At 33.6% G+C, this 18,151-nt stretch overlaps 1 protein-coding gene across 1 annotated transcript in view; it reads left to right on the top strand.

Moving 5' to 3' along the window:
* Positions 1-4,330: 4,330 nt before the first annotated feature.
* The window catches only part of LOC129805216 (neuronal acetylcholine receptor subunit alpha-7-like), a 122,404-nt gene continuing 108,583 nt past the window's right edge, over positions 4,331-18,151 (top strand). The window contains exon 1 of the mRNA XM_055852988.1: positions 4,331-5,466. The gene's annotated coding sequence lies outside the window, so the exon portion shown is untranslated. The remainder of the gene's footprint in view (positions 5,467-18,151) is intronic.

Below are 18,151 nucleotides of genomic sequence, written 5' to 3'. Positions count from 1 at the left end.
ACTCCTTTTCCCCATTATCATCTCTCCATAATGAGAACAAATTTATGCAATGGCATGAATGATGTCATTTAATCGAACTTGAATTGGATACAACGATACAACAATAAATTATTATCGTGGAATATATACAGAAAAGTTTTTGTTTAGCTCTCGAGAAAGCTGAATAGGAAATTGTTTAGAGTATGTGTCTGCATAAATTAATTTAGCATTAAAATTTTCCGAAAAGTGACGATGACTGGTGAAACAGCTTTTCTGGTACACTCCAAAATGTTAGCCTATATGCATATTGTATCCACAAGAAAGTGACTATGGGATCTGATTAACGACATTTTTATTGATTGATCATAAAAAAAAGTTTCTTGTTCCCTTCCATTCTTCCCTTCCATGGGGACAGTAAGAGATTTTTCTCACAGTGAGACTGTGAAAGCCTTATCCTTGACCTATGACTTTCCCTCCATCTCTCTTCTGTTTTTTTTTGGCTTCCACGTGTAAGAAAACTGTACAAATTTCATTTAATCCTCTCACTCCATTTAATATCCAAGTGTTTCAATACCAAGTTTAATTTCATAGGATTTTTTCTTTCGTGGGATTGATCAAAATTTACCCGTATTTTAAGCGACTTATTCAGTGAAGAAAATCATAAACACCTTTCACAATTCTCAATTGGATCAAATTATTCTGTCAGTGAGAAGAGCTGAACTTCTAAGAGGTTTTGGGAAAAGAATATTTATGAGGATTGCTTTTCAAAGACGACATACATATTAGATTTTCGCATATGATGAAGTTATTATAGAAATTCAATAAAATCTGAAAATGTAAAGAAAAACGCTTAAAGTTAAAATTACCAGATTGAATCTAATAAACTAAAACTTCTCCATTGTTGCTTGTGATCTAACGAAATAGAAAACACTTGCTTTGTCAATTGGTCTAGGGATTCATAAGACGTGGGATTTGGGGGCTCTCTACTTTAAACAATTGTTATTTTTATTTTGACTTTTCAAAATTTTTCCTGCTTTCATTTGATTTTGGGTTTCTTTGTGAAACTGGTGCAAAGTTCATTTTATCATGCACTGCTTTCAAAAAGGTCCTTAATGGCTCAGACATACGTTTTAAATAGATCAGTAAAATTTCATGTAATAGAAATCCACACCTTTCTTTTTCAAACGTTTTGCATATATCTATCTCACTTTTTTGGACTCTTTTTCTTCAATTAAACATCAGACCAAATTAAATTTAGTTCAATCTAATTTTGAGTGAGAAGAGTGGGATAGACTTATAGAAATCTTTTCAGAAGGAAAGAGCTGTGAATTTTAATTTCATAAAATTTTACCGATCTGAAAGGTGTGCCGGAGGCGTGAGGTTTTAAATTGTGTTCATTTTGTTCGTTGTTTCAGGATCTGTGATCCTAATAATTGACCAAACCCAGTCCTACACTGAGAAAAAAAAGAGGGTGCGATTAACTTTTTTTCCTCATAACTTTAACACTTTTTAGGAGTAAATATATATCAACATTTTTAATGTTAATTTCACACCTTTTGAGGGTAAAATTAACATGAAAAAGGGTAACTTTAACCCCTAATACACCTAAAAAGGGTAATATTTACACCGATTTCGGATCAATACTGCAGGGTAAAATTAACATTTCTGGAATGTTATTTTAACATTTTCGGATTTCTCTCAGTGTAATAACTAATAATTGAACTGGAACCTATTTCACTCTTTCAATCAGATCCTTTCCCTAAGGGCTTTCGAGCAATACTAAACTTAAGGTTCCCTGACAAACACAACCCCTGACAACAAAATTTGAGTTTTTGAAGGGTCATATCTCCGGATCTCCGGTTCTAATTATCGGAATACGAAAAATTTTGGTGTTTTGGAATGTTTTTGGGTGTTTTCGATTATTCGAAAAATCAATTTTCGATTAATCGATCTCGAATATTTCGAAAACTAGATTATGCTTTTCCTTTAAATTTTAGTATATTGTAGCTGAGGTCGAGACCTTTCCAAAGGTGGGTCGCACGCCTCTCTCGATGTTCCCTGACCCGAGCTATAACCAAAAATGCCACTACTGGACTGCATTTTTGGTGTTTCTAAAGCGATTTTGACAAAATTTTAGTATATATATTATATCTGAGATCAAGATCTAATAATAATAATAATAATAATATATTTATTCACTCGAGCTTTACAAGTATAAATATTGTCTCAGCAGAAAGGGAAATTGAAAGTAATTGTTAGAAGTTACTAGCAGCTCGAGCGGCGGCTGCCGCCGACTACACACAAGCCTCCAAAAGCAAAACGGCAGAAAAGCTTTCTAACGATGGGTCCCATCCGTCTCTACCCCAACCCACTGTACCCTGACCCTTACTATATCCATATGGACCGGCCTCTATCTCCAACATTGTAAAAAAAAAATAAAAGGATAATATTGATCCAAATTTGATCATTTTGCAAAGGATGCATCAAATTAACATGTTCTATTATGATAAATGTGCATTCAGAGTTTGAAATTTGATCCATCCTTTGCAAAAGGATCAAATTTGGTTCAATTTGATCCTTTAATTTTTACCAGTGAATGCTTAACCGATTTCAAAAAAACTTTTTTTCTCTTATTCGCCTTCCCCACTCAGATTATTTAAAATAGAAAATGACCAGTGATAAGACCAAATAAGCCTATGGTAGCTGAGATTCTTCATAGGCGACTTCGAAATGCGTACAACTCAGGATGCTTGCAACTCGTAATGCGTGAAAATTCGATTGTGAGTTGTATTTTGGTGGTAAAGAATCGCGTCGAGCCAATTTTATTCATTTCGACCGACGAAAAAAGTTTACTCGACGCGATTCTTTGCCCCCAAAATTCAACTTACAATCGAATTTTCACGCATTCGGAGTTGCAAGCACCGCAAGTTATAAGCTTATCTGTGCTTATCACAGGTTTTTATATACCAAAATATAAAAAAAAAACATTCATTCAGAAAAATATGATTACTAAATTTTGGTGTGAAACAACTAAAATTTTAATAAAAATGGGGCTAATTTATTTAATTAACATCTAAAGGTAGTCCCAGATAAAGTGAAAAACTTATTTTTTCCCTTTGTCAAACGTTTGAATGGAAATTTCACTGCTTTTAATTTTTGCAGTTATCATACTGACACTGATATCAGTATCAGTACCCCTGATCCATCCAGGAGGACATTATTCCTCTGTTAAATCCGAAGTATTTTACATACTACAGCATCCAGAGGTGAAGATAGGTGCAGCATATTGGCCATAATCGGTCCCATCACCCTAAAAGCTTGAATAACTTACACTTTGAGGATGCTTCCTGTAATTTTCCTGCAACTCTTGCTCAGAGATTTGACGACGTGTAGAAAAATATACAGAATATAGCAAAGCAATATCCAGTGAGAGAGTCTGAGTGATAGCAATTGATTATCTGCTCAATTGTGGAAAATGTTCATTAAATCGTATGGCTGAGCCCTATCTATGGCATACGATGGCACTTGAGATCATAGAGATGTAATTCAGTAGTTGATCGAAATTGTCATTCGTCTCTTGAGCCAGTGACTGACATTGCTTGAGACTTTTTAGCTGGGTCTCTGTACATGATGTACACTTTGAAGGAGTATATGGGGGAGTTGATGTATATATCTCTTTGGATTCGGGTACATAGCACACATATATATACACCCGTCAATTGTTCAGGGGAATAATCTGTGGCTGTTGGTTGATGCTTTGTACACATGACCAGAGAGAAATGAGAGTTTTGTTTGGGAGATATTAGCGAAAAGCTGATGAGGAAAAAAAGCTCTAAAGCTCTCCCTGGAATATTTTCTCGAAAAGCACTCTCCTTCTCTCTTTCTCTTGCTCAACTTGGGGCTTCCTGTGTTGAGCTCCTATCCTCTCCTGCATGAGAGGTTTTACCGTGGTCTCCGTGGAAAATTGCAACACGTCCTTTTCAGGGTGAGTTTTCCAGTGAAGCACGAGGGGTGTGGAATTTTTTCGGATTTTTTGGAACTGGCATGATACGGTTTCAAGAAAGGGGTTCCGGGAGAAGCATTGAGAAGCACTATGTGGGAAAATTCTGGATGAATTTGGGGAAATAGGAAATGAAAAATGCCTGAAAATAATGATAAAGTGGAAATTCCAGAACAGGGATGTCACGATGATTGCGCACGCATCATATTGTCTCGGGGTGCCCGTTACAAGGATGGGAAGCTGGTCCCTGAGAAAAGCATCTCCCACGTCGAATCGTACTGCATTCGGGTATGATCCGAATGGGGTTTAGGTACTGGCTCATGGGGAAAATTTCAACCCTAGAGAGAGAGTGGATTCGCAGATTTTCCAGCCACCAAGTAGTTGGTGTTCCGGTTTCGGGTTGTTCTGTTGTCTTCGACATAGACGGGAGGACACAAAATGTCTGTGTAACTTTTTTTGTGTGCTTTTTTTCCAACACCACACAAGTCAGAACACTTTTTAGTTATCATACAAAATTTCCCAGAAAAAAATATTAAATAAAAAAATACAGCTCATCCCTCGCTTAAAAAAAGCGCACTCAAGTGAATATCGAGAGTCACAAGAGACAATACCCTACCAGAAGATAATCAGTTTTTCAGTTTTTTTCTCCCGCCCACCCCCAAAAATTCACCTTTTATCAGCGCGTGCAGAAAAAAAAACGATACCACCTTGTGAATAAGTTCTTGCTAGAAAAGAATCAGAAAAAAGCTCCAGTGAGGCTAACGAATCACTTTATAGACGCCTTTGGACGTGTTCATTGAAGGCTACGAAAGGACTCTTTCCTTTTTTTTTTTGGTGAATTGAAATTGTTGATGAATTCAACGGACTCTCAAGGAGATATAATGTAAAGTGAACCCCTGGATAATTTCTCTTTTTCTCTGGATTACGTCAAGTGTTAACCCAGCTGTCCGAAAGAATCCTCAAAGGATAGCACAAATTTTTAATTCTTCAGCACATCCCTAGAAAGAGTTTACTTTTTTCCAAGTTTTATCGCAGTTTTTAAAATATAATTCGCATTATAACAAAAATTAGTTAAAAAGCAAATTGTGCAAATAATGTGTTCCAACGAAATTTTACTGCAAATGTATTAAAGTGTGGAAATCTTGGGAAAGGATCAACACTTGTGCGGGGCAAAAGTAACCAAATGAGCTACTCAGAGGCAAGATAGGGCTCAGGGGGGGTGTGAAGAGATAGTGAGGGTGGCAAAACGGCAAAAGTAATAAGGAAGAGAGATGATGATAAGACGCATCAAAGATGGAACGACGGAAGAGAAAAGCGGAAAATTGAATTAGGAGCCCTGGATTGATAAATGGCGAAAAAGTATTAACAGACATGCAGAATGGATACGGTGAGCAAGTTTACTGTCCCATTCACCGCAAATCCCATCATTGGACCAACAACTGGCACCACCAGAGATACTCCAGTACAAGAATGGACCTCTCACATGTGTAATGCAAACCTACTTGATAAAGTTTAAACTTGACCCAAACTCTCAGTGAACGCTCCACATATCACCTTACTTATGTTCTTGTTCAGATGAAATAAAGCCCAGAGGGTGCCTATACTCATTACTCTCAAGTAGGGGAAATACTGTGGAATTTTCCGTGGAAATGTAACAAGGAAAATGTCCAAACTTTAATACCTTTGAACTTAAATTGCAAAAAAAAATATATCCCCAGTTACTCAATAAAGTTCCAATACCCAAAATCCCAACATCCAAATATATTCAGAGTGTCAGGCAATTTAAATATTTAAACATAGATACATAAAACCAGGAATTTCAGTGAAAAGCATCTCTATAGTGTAAATTCAGTGGTAATAAACTTAGCCAAGCTCTACGAATTTCAGTCGCTTTGAAGGCTGCACGATATTACCGGAATCATTGACCCTATTCGTGTCCTCGTATAAATTTTAGCTGCAACTTTTGCAAAACTTAAATTGCATCCCAACAAGTATTATGAAGCTAATAAAGTAGCAGCGAAGGTGAAGAAATTCAATAGAGTTAAAAGTTAAATAAAAAGTTTGAAAGATATTACATTGATATATAAGGAGGACTTTTAAGTTTAAAATAGTTATTCATTGAAATTATAATCTCACCATATAGGCAGAGGTTATTTCAATTTAGGTATGCATTCTTTTTTAAATATAACTTAGAAATATCAGAGAATTTTTTTAAAGAGATTAAGTCAAAAACCTTGTCCAAAATGTGGTACAAGAAAATTCTTTTAATGATTTGATCTTTAGATTGTTTAAATGTACAAAAATCTCTAATAAATGTTGTCCAGCTTTACTCAATTTTGTACACATAAATTAAAAATATTAATAGATATATTCAAAATTATATAAAAATCACACATAAAAAATTCTCAATAAATAAGTAATAGAAAAATTGTCTTATTCCTGAAGGAATAAATTGCAAATAACAGCTATCTAAAACGTGACTTGATGTCTTTGATTCCAATTCCTCAAAAAATCACAAATAAATTAATAAAATAATTTTTTCAAAAGTAAAAATTACTCTTTTTGAAGATTGAAAATCGAAGATGTGGGCATAACCATAAAATAATGAAACAAAACTAGTAAAAAATCATAAACAAATTAATAGAATAGAAATTATCTATAAAACCGAAGTGAATTACTATCCCAGAATTTTTCCAAATTTACGATATTTTTTGGAACAGGGGGGAGTAGGGTAAATTAAGCTAATTCAAAACCTGCTTCAAATGGAAATTTTCCGCTATTCCAAATGGAAACGTCACTGTTTTCATGATAAATACAGTACTAAATTATTATATTTATAAATTTTCTATACCTCAGTTTCAATATTCAGTTAATTTTGCGCCAAATAAAGCGAAAATCCATTCATATTCACAAATTTTAATTTGATAATTTCTCAGAAAAATTAAAAGTACCTTTTCACCATTGAATTTTTCATCAATCGATCATATTTTCCAATGAAAAACGCAATAAAGTGACTGTTGTTTATTCGTTTTGTTTAACATTTATGTCATATTTCTGGCTAATTTTAGCTAAATTAAGTGCTAATGCTTATTGTTAACGGTGTGAAGTTTTCAAATGAAATAATTACCTATTTCGTAAACAAGAAAGGTTTTTCTGAAGTGTCTGCAAATGCTTCAATAGGAAACCCTGGAAATATGATTTTTTGGAGAGATTTTCTAGGATAAGGAATTTCTAGGATTGATAGGAATAAGAACAAATCCTGCACTCAACAAGGTTTTGGAGACCTTTCGTAACGGTTTCACTTACACTGTTTGTCTCCAATTAGAAACTTTCCCTTGTCTCCATTTGGATTAATTTGTTTCCAATAGAAGCATTTTATTCTCGCGTATTTTTCTTGTATTTAAGAAGTTTTCAAATTTTATTTAAAGAATTTTCACTAAACAGTAACATTCTAGAAGAGTCAAGGAGCAAATTTATGTAATTCTCTTCAGAAAAAATATGAATTTAATGTGTTGAATCTTCTGTCAAAGTTAAAGCGTCTGGAAATGGTTTTGAATTAGGTCATTTACCCTACATGTTATTAACATTTTTGTAAAGATTTAGAATTACTGGCCCAATTTAATTTTTAGTGCTCAACACTCAACATGATTTATAATAAGTGTTTAATATGCCTTAAAACGACTTTTGCATTTTTTCACGCTTTCAAATATATTTTAATCGTTACACTGAGAGAAATCCGAAAAAGTTAAACATAGCATTCCGGAAATGTTAATTTTACCCTCCAGTATTGATCCAAAATCGGTGTACTAGGGGTGAAAATTACCCTTTTTAATGTCCATTTTTTTGTGAGGAAAAAAGTTAATCGCAACTTTTTTTTTCTCAGTGTATGAACAATTCGTCCATTAACTTCAACTTATGCCATATTCAAATTTTTTAAGTATCTTATACGAATTTTTATGCCAAGTTTTTATTAATTAATTAATTTATTCATAGCAATAAGTACTTCTGAAATGTGATTCTCTTGAAAATATAACAATACTAATATGATTGAAGATTAAGTTACCATCCACCGCCATCTTATCGTTGGTATCCAGAAAATTTTTATATTACTTCAGTAAAATTTGGATGTCGTTTGAAATGTTTTTTAACCACTTTAAATCGGTATTAAATATACAACCAATCGATTTATAAATAAGCAAACCGGAAATATGTTCCCAAAATTATTTTGAAAACTAAGTTTGAATTAATAAGTCAAGTTTTGTTTTTAAAATTTTGTTTAAAACATCTTCCCTGACTTTTAAATTCATTTAGTCAAATGATCCCTTCACAATTTTATTTTGTTGTGGATAGCAAATGTCTGAAAGTTTTGCAAAATTATTCTTCTTTAAAAATATGATTCCTTTTTTTAACTAACTGGCACATAAATTTAAATTAAATTGGTTTACAGCATCTCACGTAACTGCTAAATGGAGGTAAACTTTAAGTTTCTCAACGTTGAACTGACGCAATTGACTTTAGAGGGATGTCTCCGGTGATTGCCGTGAAAATGTTAGTCACCCTAAGATGAAAACACTTTTTTGGTCTTGCCCAGAGCTTTCGATCCTGATAGGGATCTTCTTCAGTGGTCAACTAAATTGTGTTTCCAGAGTCTTTCTTAGAGATCGTGTGGTTCATGGTCTTTAGACCAACCGGCACAAAATTTAGTTTTTCTCAGAGAACACCACAAAAACAAAAATAGTTGAGAAAAGTTCTCCAGAAGGAAAGCCGCCCCACACTGACATCCTGCTGGTGATGATCTGGAACCCCATGAACCATACGATCCCTAAGAAAGACTCTGGAAACGCAATTTAGTTGATCACTGAAGAAGATCTCCACCAGGATCAAAAGCTCTGGGCAAAACCAAAAAAGTGTTTTCATCTTAGGGTGACTAACATTTTCACTGGCAATCACCGGAGACATCTCTCTAAAGTAAACTTTAAGGCTTCTTTGCATTCATAGCAGTTTTTGCCAAAATTTACTTTTTTTTTAGGAAATCACCTGAGGTGGCATGATAACTTTTCGATACTATAGAATTGATAGTATCGAATATCGGCTATGATTTCTCAATATCGAGAAGAAGGTATCATGTCACCCTTGTACTACTGTCAAAGGAAATGTAGAAATTTCAACAAAAATACAATTTAAAAAAAAGAACTTCCCAATGACGTTTAGCTTAGAGCCACACGTAGAGTGGTACTAAATACTTACTTACTTACTTACTCATTTAATTGGCGCTACAACCAATTACTGGTCTTGGCCTGACTCAGGATCCGTTGCCAGTCTAGTCTGTTCTTCACCACTGTTCTCCGATTCCACACCCCTAAAATGAGCAGTCGTTCTGGTGCTTGCCGTTGGTCCACCGGATGCTGGGACAACCTCCTTTCCTCGAAAAATAGCGCTCATACACCTTATGGTTGTGAAAAAAATCTGTTGTAGAATTCTTTTCTAAAACGCGGCTAAGAGTTCGCAATTCTCTTCACTGAGAATTGAATCATAGTCCTATACAGCAGTAGCTTAGTCTTTACAACTTATACGAGCTTCAGACTTTTGGAAAATTATCTCTTAAGATTGAACAATATGAGCAAGCGATTCATTAATTTTTGAAAAACCAATAAACTTGGTTTCTATTTTGAATTTCGAGATCATCAGGAACTGGGCTAAAGCATAGGCCTGAAGCCGGAATAAGGCTCTGGACCGAAAAACTCTTGATAGAGGCAAATAGACCCTGTAGGATTTCAGCATTTCAGTAGCCGACTTCAAAGCGGTCTTCTGTTGCGATGTTGTACAGATGTTGTTGTTGACTCTTGTACAGTTCTGGGAGTGCGTTCCATGATATCGACATCGTCGGCATAGGTTAGGCTATAAGCTGAGTGGATTTATTGAGAATGACCCTACTCTGCGTGAGCATGAATCACTGATCGCTTTTTTTCAGTACCAGGTTGAAGAGAATGCACATAGGCCGTTCCACTATCTGAGCCTGTTTGCCTTAACTTTGCTCCTCACATACCATTCTACAATTTGCAAGAGAATTTTCCGATCAATCCGTATTTTATTGTCGACTAAGAAAGATAAAGCTCTATTAATTCTACAACTTAGTTGCTCACTGCTAGTAACGGTAAAACCGAATAGTCTAATCGAAAATTTAATGACAAATGTTTCGACAATAATTTTATTGATAAAATTTTACTATGTTGGACTTGAAGTTTAGAAAATTATCATTGCTCTTTAGTTTTCCCTTAAGTGAAGTACTTCAGAATCCGATTTTAATTTAAAATATCTAATTTTATAGATGCATAGTGTAAAGTGGTACAAGTTGGACAGTCAGTGGTACAATTTGGACAGGGCTTTTTGTCTTGATAAATTTAGTACTTCATTTTTATTTGTATATTTTTAATGCTTTAGTTTTATAATTTGGTTCCTTGTGCTTATAAACAAATTTTGTACTGTATTTATCAAGAAGAAAACCATGTCCAAATTGTACCGACGAATTGACCAACTTGTAACATTAATTCTAAATTATATCACTTTACCCTAGTAACTCTATTCAACTTTTAATATTTAACTATTTAACTTTTACTCTTTGCATACTAACTTTATATTATGAATTCAGATAAGGTAAAATTACATAGATTTCCTCTATGATTTGACCTTGATAACTTTTTTCTTATAAGTTTTCTTCTTTCTATTTTATATTGAGCAGTGATTTCTTAAAATTTTATTTTTCTAAACTAATATGATTTTCATAGTTGGTTTTATTTCAGAATAGTTTTAATAGATGTTCAACCTTACTCGTCCGTCTCCTATAATTTTTTGAATTTCTAGACGCCATGAAATTTCCTCGCAATTTTCCATGATCGGTTCAATAGCGAAGGGAAAGTATGTTTGGATTTGTCACCAAAGGTGAAATCTATGCTCCCATCCACTCTGCAAAAAAAAGGCTACTACCCACACTTTATCCTACTTTCTGTGATCCTCAGCATCACACTGTTGAGCATTAGCTTTGCTTAGTGCTCTCCCACGCAACGCACGCACACACTGTATGCAAGCACATATATTCTGAGAGTGTCCAAAGGGAGAGCAAATTTGGCATTCTTAACCTTGAGGTTTTTTTTACCACCCAGAGATTGTGTATCTAAGCGAAGAAGGTTGGAAGAATTTTCAGTTGTCAGAAGAAAGCATGTAAGGAGTTTTTCCCATCAAGAGCTTTAGTCGGTTATTCCTCCTTCTTTTCATGCACTTCCACTCTTCCGCAAAAGGGGCTGTGGGATGGAAATTCAACTTAGCGCCATATAATGGTCTGATATTTTTTGCACACCATCACAAGGTGGAGAATATTTCCACATCGTAGCTCCATTTGGTTGTTCACCTCCAGTTTCCCACCATAATAGCACCAATTTCTTCAATTTTTAAAATACAAATATCCGTACACAAAGAAATGGGAGAGAATGAGAAAAAATTACCTCACTTTTGCTCAACACTCTTGATTTTTTTTCCTGCTTTACTTCCATCCTCCCCAATTCTTTTGTCTATTTTATTTATAAATTGCGGAAATAGAAAAATTTTTGGCATTCTAAATTTATTTCACACATCTCAAGCACATCATTTCCCTCTTCTAAAAAGAAACTCATTCTCATTTCCCAGTGAAAAAAAAACCAGCCAATCAATTGTTTGAGCAAAAACTCCATCCCTTAAGTGTTATAAAATTTTCAAATAATTTCTATAAATTCAAACACACATTTTTCCATCTGAATTAATCCGACAAAAATTTAATTCACCATTTAAATTTTTTTCTGCACATCCATAATATAATGCTGTCAAACTCTCCCCTCACCCGGAAAATATGTATTGATTGAAAAACCACATATGGATGCGGAAAGGGGTTGAAAGAGCATGTGAAAATATTTTTGTTGCCGCATTGTGAATATTTCGGAAGAGGAGAGATAGAAGAGTATTAATATTTATGAGGTTTTTTTCCATCCATAACTTCCAAGCTTTAATTAATTTTCCATTCCTTGTAATACTACATTACTAACCATTTATTGATTGACCATTAACCCATAAGTTCAATGAATCCTGTGGGGGGCTTTATTTGCTAATTTGCTGTTTTTTTTTTAGAAATTAATCGCCAATTGATCCTGTAATACATCGAATTTAAAATAGAGGGCAAATATTCCCTACCTATTTATTTTTAGTTTGTGTTTTTACATAAATTACGCCAATTTTATATAAATTTGCTGCTAATCTAGAGATCATACGATTGGAGATAACGTCATTAGATTTTTTATGGTTTCTCAATCTTCGTACAAAACACTGTAATGCAGATTGGGCAGATCGTAAAGTAGAACAACCTCATTAAGAACATGACTCAAATGGAAATTCTCCAAAACATCGAACACTGCGGGGTAGCACCTAACACTACTATTTTTTAATTATGTATTAGGCTTCAGAAGATGAGACCTGTATGGATTTAAAGATACTATAGGGATGCTTGTCCACTGAAGAAATAAGCTTCATGGTCCATGTCGTTTATAAAAAAAATCAGTATTCGGTTAGTACCGAATTAAATCGAAAAAATTTCGATATAAAATTTTCCAAAGTCTAAGTTCTACCGGTTCTACCACTTTTGAGGGCTTATTTTTCAAAAAAAAAAAATTGCTTAAATTTGGATTTTCTTGAAAGATCTTAAAATTCCTAACCCGTATGCATCGGACTTAATTGGCAATAAATCGTTAATGTACCCATAAATGATATGCGTTTGTCGGATTTATTTATTTATTTCAGCGTATATAGTCAAGTGTGCTAATCCGGGCGCTTCGCTATCTGGATCGTTTATGACTAATCCACTTAAAATAATATTTTTATTTCCGTAATGTAGTTCCTACAATAACATAATATAACTATTCAAGTTTGAGAAAAAGCAAAAATAATATTTTTATCGTTAAAATAAGTGAGTGTAATCGATTCTTTTCAATCTTGTGCCAGCTGGGTTCTTCACTAAAAATTTTCTAGCAGTGATATTTTCGCTAATGACAGCTGGTTGATTGAAAACATTTATTGTTTTTTTCCTTGTGAAAAAACTATTTTAAATCCAAAGGTTTAATTAAAAGTGAATTAGCGAAAAGGCGACCCAGTTAGTGCATGCTGACTTATTTCAGTATTATCATTATTTTTTAAATTTTCTTTAATATTTTTGTTAATTTTTTTTTTATATTATGTTTCTGAATGAAACTGTGAATAATTCTATGGATTTAGAAGAAGTAAAAAAGAATTCCATCAGTCCAAAAACAAGCGTTTAAGTAGCACTCTTCGGAAAACCATCCAGTTACCCCACCTTACTATACTTGTTACTCATGCTAAAATATTTTAAAATGTGCTTTTCTTAAGCATATGCTGAGATTCTTTACAATCTCTAGTATAGCTGGTAGTTTGATAACGCTGGTTGACTGAAAAGTTTCCTTTACTATAATTGAAAGACTTGTTTGGGATAGATGTGCCATGTACGAAAACAATTAACCTATCACTAAAACCTCCTCGAAACCAAAGCTGAAATTTGGTGATTTGAAAATGAATTGTTCGATTATTCAACTCATTTAGACTATAGCTAGCGACTTTTATGTATTTCGAAATGTTAAGTAATTCCACATTGGAAACCATTTTTATAGAACCATGACGACATAATAGATCTCATTTTACAAATTTTAGTTTTAAACATTTCGATTTTTCAGATTAGATATTATTCAGAGGATGAGACGTAATATGATTTCTTAACTATACCGATCCTTGTCCGCTAAAGAAATAGTCGATATAAGTCCAAATATAGTATTGATATAAATGTGTTTCAAAATAGTGCGGAATGTGTTTCGAAAGATGTATGCATATGCCGGCATAGTAATTAATAAACAAAAAACCGCAAGTCGGTATCACTAACCGTTTGTTCTGCAAAAGCCATTATTCAATGATTGGCCAATAAGCTTTTACGATATATTTCGACTAACTTGGCAAGAAAATTGGCAAGAATTCCGCGTTATCACTCAACATGACAGGCCCAGGTGCACCGACTGAATACCAGGTGGCGCTGTCAGCGAGTGAAAGAACGAAAACTTTCTGTAGAGTACACTGAGAGAAATCCGAAAATTTAAAATAATATTCCGGAAATGTTTATATTACCCTGCAGTATTGATCCGAAATCTGTGTAAATATTATGCTTCTTAGGTGTATTATGGGTTACAGTTACCCTTTTTCACGTTAATTTTACCTTAAAAAAGGTGTAAAATTTACATTAAAAAATGTTGATATATTTTTACACCTAAAAAGGGTTAAAGCTATGAAGAAAAAAAGTTAATCGCACCCACGTTTTTTCTCAGTGTGGAGACATTTTAAATTTGAATTTCTGTTAAGGCGACAAACATCATAAGGATAAGACAAAAACATATTTCTCTTCTAACAATAAAAGAATTTATTGTCTAAGTAATTGCAAAAAACTGACTTGTATAAAACTCTACCAAGTTTGGACCACCTGCAAGATTTTTTTGTGTAGTGTGTTTCTTTTTTGTCGAAATGGCAAATTAATTTTCACCTCAAATAGAATCTCAGACAATGAATTCTTTTGGAATTTCCTCTGGTACGAATTTTTTCCTCTATTGATAAAGACGATGGAGAGAGGGAATGCAGGTGGATGGTGTGTAAAAAGTAAATCAATCTTTATCAACATGGGAAGAATAAAATAGAGGTGGAAGTGATGGGAAGGTGTGGAGGAAGTGGTATATAGGGAAAAAAGGGAAAGGGAACCCAGTGAATTGAAAACCTGGGTCCTCTTTCCCATTACTGCATGATTTTTTCCCATTCACCTCGCCCAATTTCTTCCTTGGCCCTTCCTTGGAGGCAATGTAAATGAGAATTATTAAGTGGATGGAGCTAAGATTCATAATGGCAAAGGTTCAACATTTATATCAATTAAGTGTCACAATTCAGCTTATGGCATTAGTTGGATTTCCAGTGTCAGAGGGGGTGGAAGTTGGTAGGATTGGTTAGGAAGGTGATCTTGATGGCTTTTCGTGGAAGATATTGTGATGTTAAAAATAAAATATAACGCCTGGGCTCCCCTATCCAATGGATTATATTGGGGATGATGGGACTGGGTAAGATGCGAAGGAAGAGAGGCCAAAGAGGCCCAACGAAAGATGGAAAGTTGTTCAATTGTATTTGCTGTGCCTATATTTCGCACCCACTGTTTTCCTTTCATGCCACACCATAAATGTTCTTGTGGAAGAAAAAAAAAGGGGAAAAAGGAACGTGAAAGAAAAGCTCCCCAACACACACACATCCAATTTCTTTTCATTTGATTCTGCACAACCTCCGTCCTTTTTGGAGCATATATTCCTTCTATAAACTCAACTTACATATATAGCCACCCCACTGAGCCACCAGATAAGAATGGGCGCCAAAGTGGAGGGAGGAACATGAATCCCTAGTGTACGGCGAAATCATTTATAGTGTGAAGATATTGTGGTGCAGACTTTTCCATTCCTCACAAAAAGGAGGAGAAGCTTTTCGCCCACCTGCTGTACTTTGTTCATAGACACACCATCCTTGTTTCTATTCTTCCTTATTTCATTCATGCTTCACTTCCGGGGAGAATGGCAGACAACTCTTTCCGATTCTCAGAGAACCAACACAAACACATACCATCGTGCAGAATTACCTTCCCACAACAATAATCTGCATATTCCAATAAAAATGAATACCTTTCGCTGTGGAGAGTGATTCTCTTCAGCAACAGAGCTGAACACTTTCCAAAGGAATTTCTAGATATAGATTAATATATGTCAACTATCCACATTGTTCATATTCATTAATCAAGTGGAAATATTGCGGATAGGAAATAGTGTAGAGCAAATTAGAAGTGAATGAAAGAAAGTCCTACGAAGTGATAGTGGAAGTTTATTAATCCTAAATTTCGAACCCTGCACCCCATGGGATAGGACTTCAGCAAAATTTTAGAATTCTCAAGTTTCAAGATCTATTATTTTGATGTTTTCCTATTTTTTGTTTAATCCGTTTTTTAATTAGAGGCTAAACGGTGAGAAATATGAAACTCCCGTGAAGATAATAACAAAATAATGTAATTCAAACTCTTAGAAAAGTATCACTTTAACTGTGTTATCACACTTGCACATTAAAATTTTAATATGATTCACATTAATTGTCGATGGTGAGAGTCCAAATATGTAATTTGTGTGTTTGTATCATTTTATATTCAAAATTTGATCTATTTGTTGATAAAAAGGTAGACTTGGCCCGCAAAATTTGATATAAATTGATTTATAGCATTAATACGAAAGATTAATACGATTTTCTCTTTAATTTTTTAATGTGAAAAATACTTATGTTTTAGGTAAATTTAAACTTATTTTTGCAGGCCAAGTCCACTTCTTTATCAATAAATAGAAAAACCCCAAATATTAAGTGACTCAAAGACACAAATAATATATTTGGACGCTCACAAGCGACATTTAATGTGAATCACATTAAAATTTTAATGTGCAACTGTGATAACGCCGTAACACTATATTTTCTAAAATTTTCATTTAAAAATTTTAAAAATTTATCCATTCAGTTCTGATTTTTTTAGAAAAAAATCAACTTTTCTGTGGACAAGACTTCATGGATTTGGTTTATCTTAAATCCAAAAACGATATATTTACTGTTAGCTAATGAGTTAAACTAATCCTTAAACGAAGGATATTTCAAACAAAATAAGAAATTTGAATTATTGGTAGAATTTCATACAAAAAAAAATTTTTTTTTGACGTATTTTGCACCACATTTCATCTTGTAGAATAAGTTGTAATCAAGTAAAAATAAAACTCAATAAAATCTTTCGTTCAATGACTAGTTTAACTCATCAACTAACAGAAAATATTTCGTTTTTGATTTTTTTTGATGAACCGGTTCTCCAGAGAAAACGTTTTTAAAAAGGTATTCCAAGATTTTGCTATTTAGATACCTGCAAAAAGTATCTTAGATATGGATTTATACTTTACAATTAACCTCAAACCCATTTTTTTTATAACAAAAAAAATTCTTCTTAGTTGTCCAAAGTCTCAAAAGACACGAAAGAGTTAAGGTCAAATGATTTGATATGCTAAAACAAACGAATGAATCTTTACGTAAACCTGATTGAGAGCTATAAGTCTTATTTTATAAGTCTTATATTTAGTCTTATTTTTTTTTATGTTTTGCTGTAGCATAAGAAGAAATACTTCTGATTTACTTTAGAATATTCAAAAACGGATAACAAATTTTGGTATAGGGGACCTTAATTATACTACTTATGGAAAAAATCAGTGGCAAAATTCCCGAAAGCCAAAAACCTGAATGTGAAAAACTCGAAAGGGCCATAATCCCAAAAGCCAAAATCCAAAATGATCAAAATTCGGATTTAAATTCGGGATTTTGGGATTTCTGAATTTTTACCAGGACCAGAATAATCTGTAGTCCTGAAGCCCGTATTAATCGATTATCTTATGTTTCATACAGGCAATGGCGAAAGCTTATTTGTACACTGAGAAAAAAAGAGGGTGCGATTAACTTTTTTTCCTCATAACTAACACTTTTTAGATATAAAAATATATCAACATTTTTTAATGTTAATTTTACACCTTTTTGAAGGTAAAATTAACATGAAAAGGGGTAACTTTAACCCATAATAACCTAAAAAGGGTAATATTTACACCGATTTCGGATCAATACTGCAGGGTAAAATTAGCATTTCCGGAATGTTATTTTAACTTTTTCGGATTTCTCTCAGTGTAGGTTTAATTAGAAATCCTCAAACGTATGATCCGTAGAGAAAATATCAAAATAGAACGATTCTAGGTTTGTACTATTTTTATAGAGTTGAATTATAGCAAGGATAGGTATATTCAAAAAGGAATGGTACATGCATTAGTTTTGTAGTCTGTAGGGCTATATCATTTTATCCGTTTTGTCATGGTACAAAAAAAAATAATATGATGGGAATACGGGGTTTTATTTTCTGATGCTATTTTTAAAGACAGGTTGTTTATATATCGGAAGTCGAATCATATTAAAGAAATTTACAAGATCTAAAATGTTGATTAATCTTACATG

Source organism: Phlebotomus papatasi, chromosome 3, assembly GCF_024763615.1.
Source record: "Phlebotomus papatasi isolate M1 chromosome 3, Ppap_2.1, whole genome shotgun sequence".
NCBI classification, from domain to species: domain Eukaryota; kingdom Metazoa; phylum Arthropoda; class Insecta; order Diptera; family Psychodidae; genus Phlebotomus; species Phlebotomus papatasi.
This window is presented reverse-complemented; position numbering and strand designations above follow the sequence as displayed.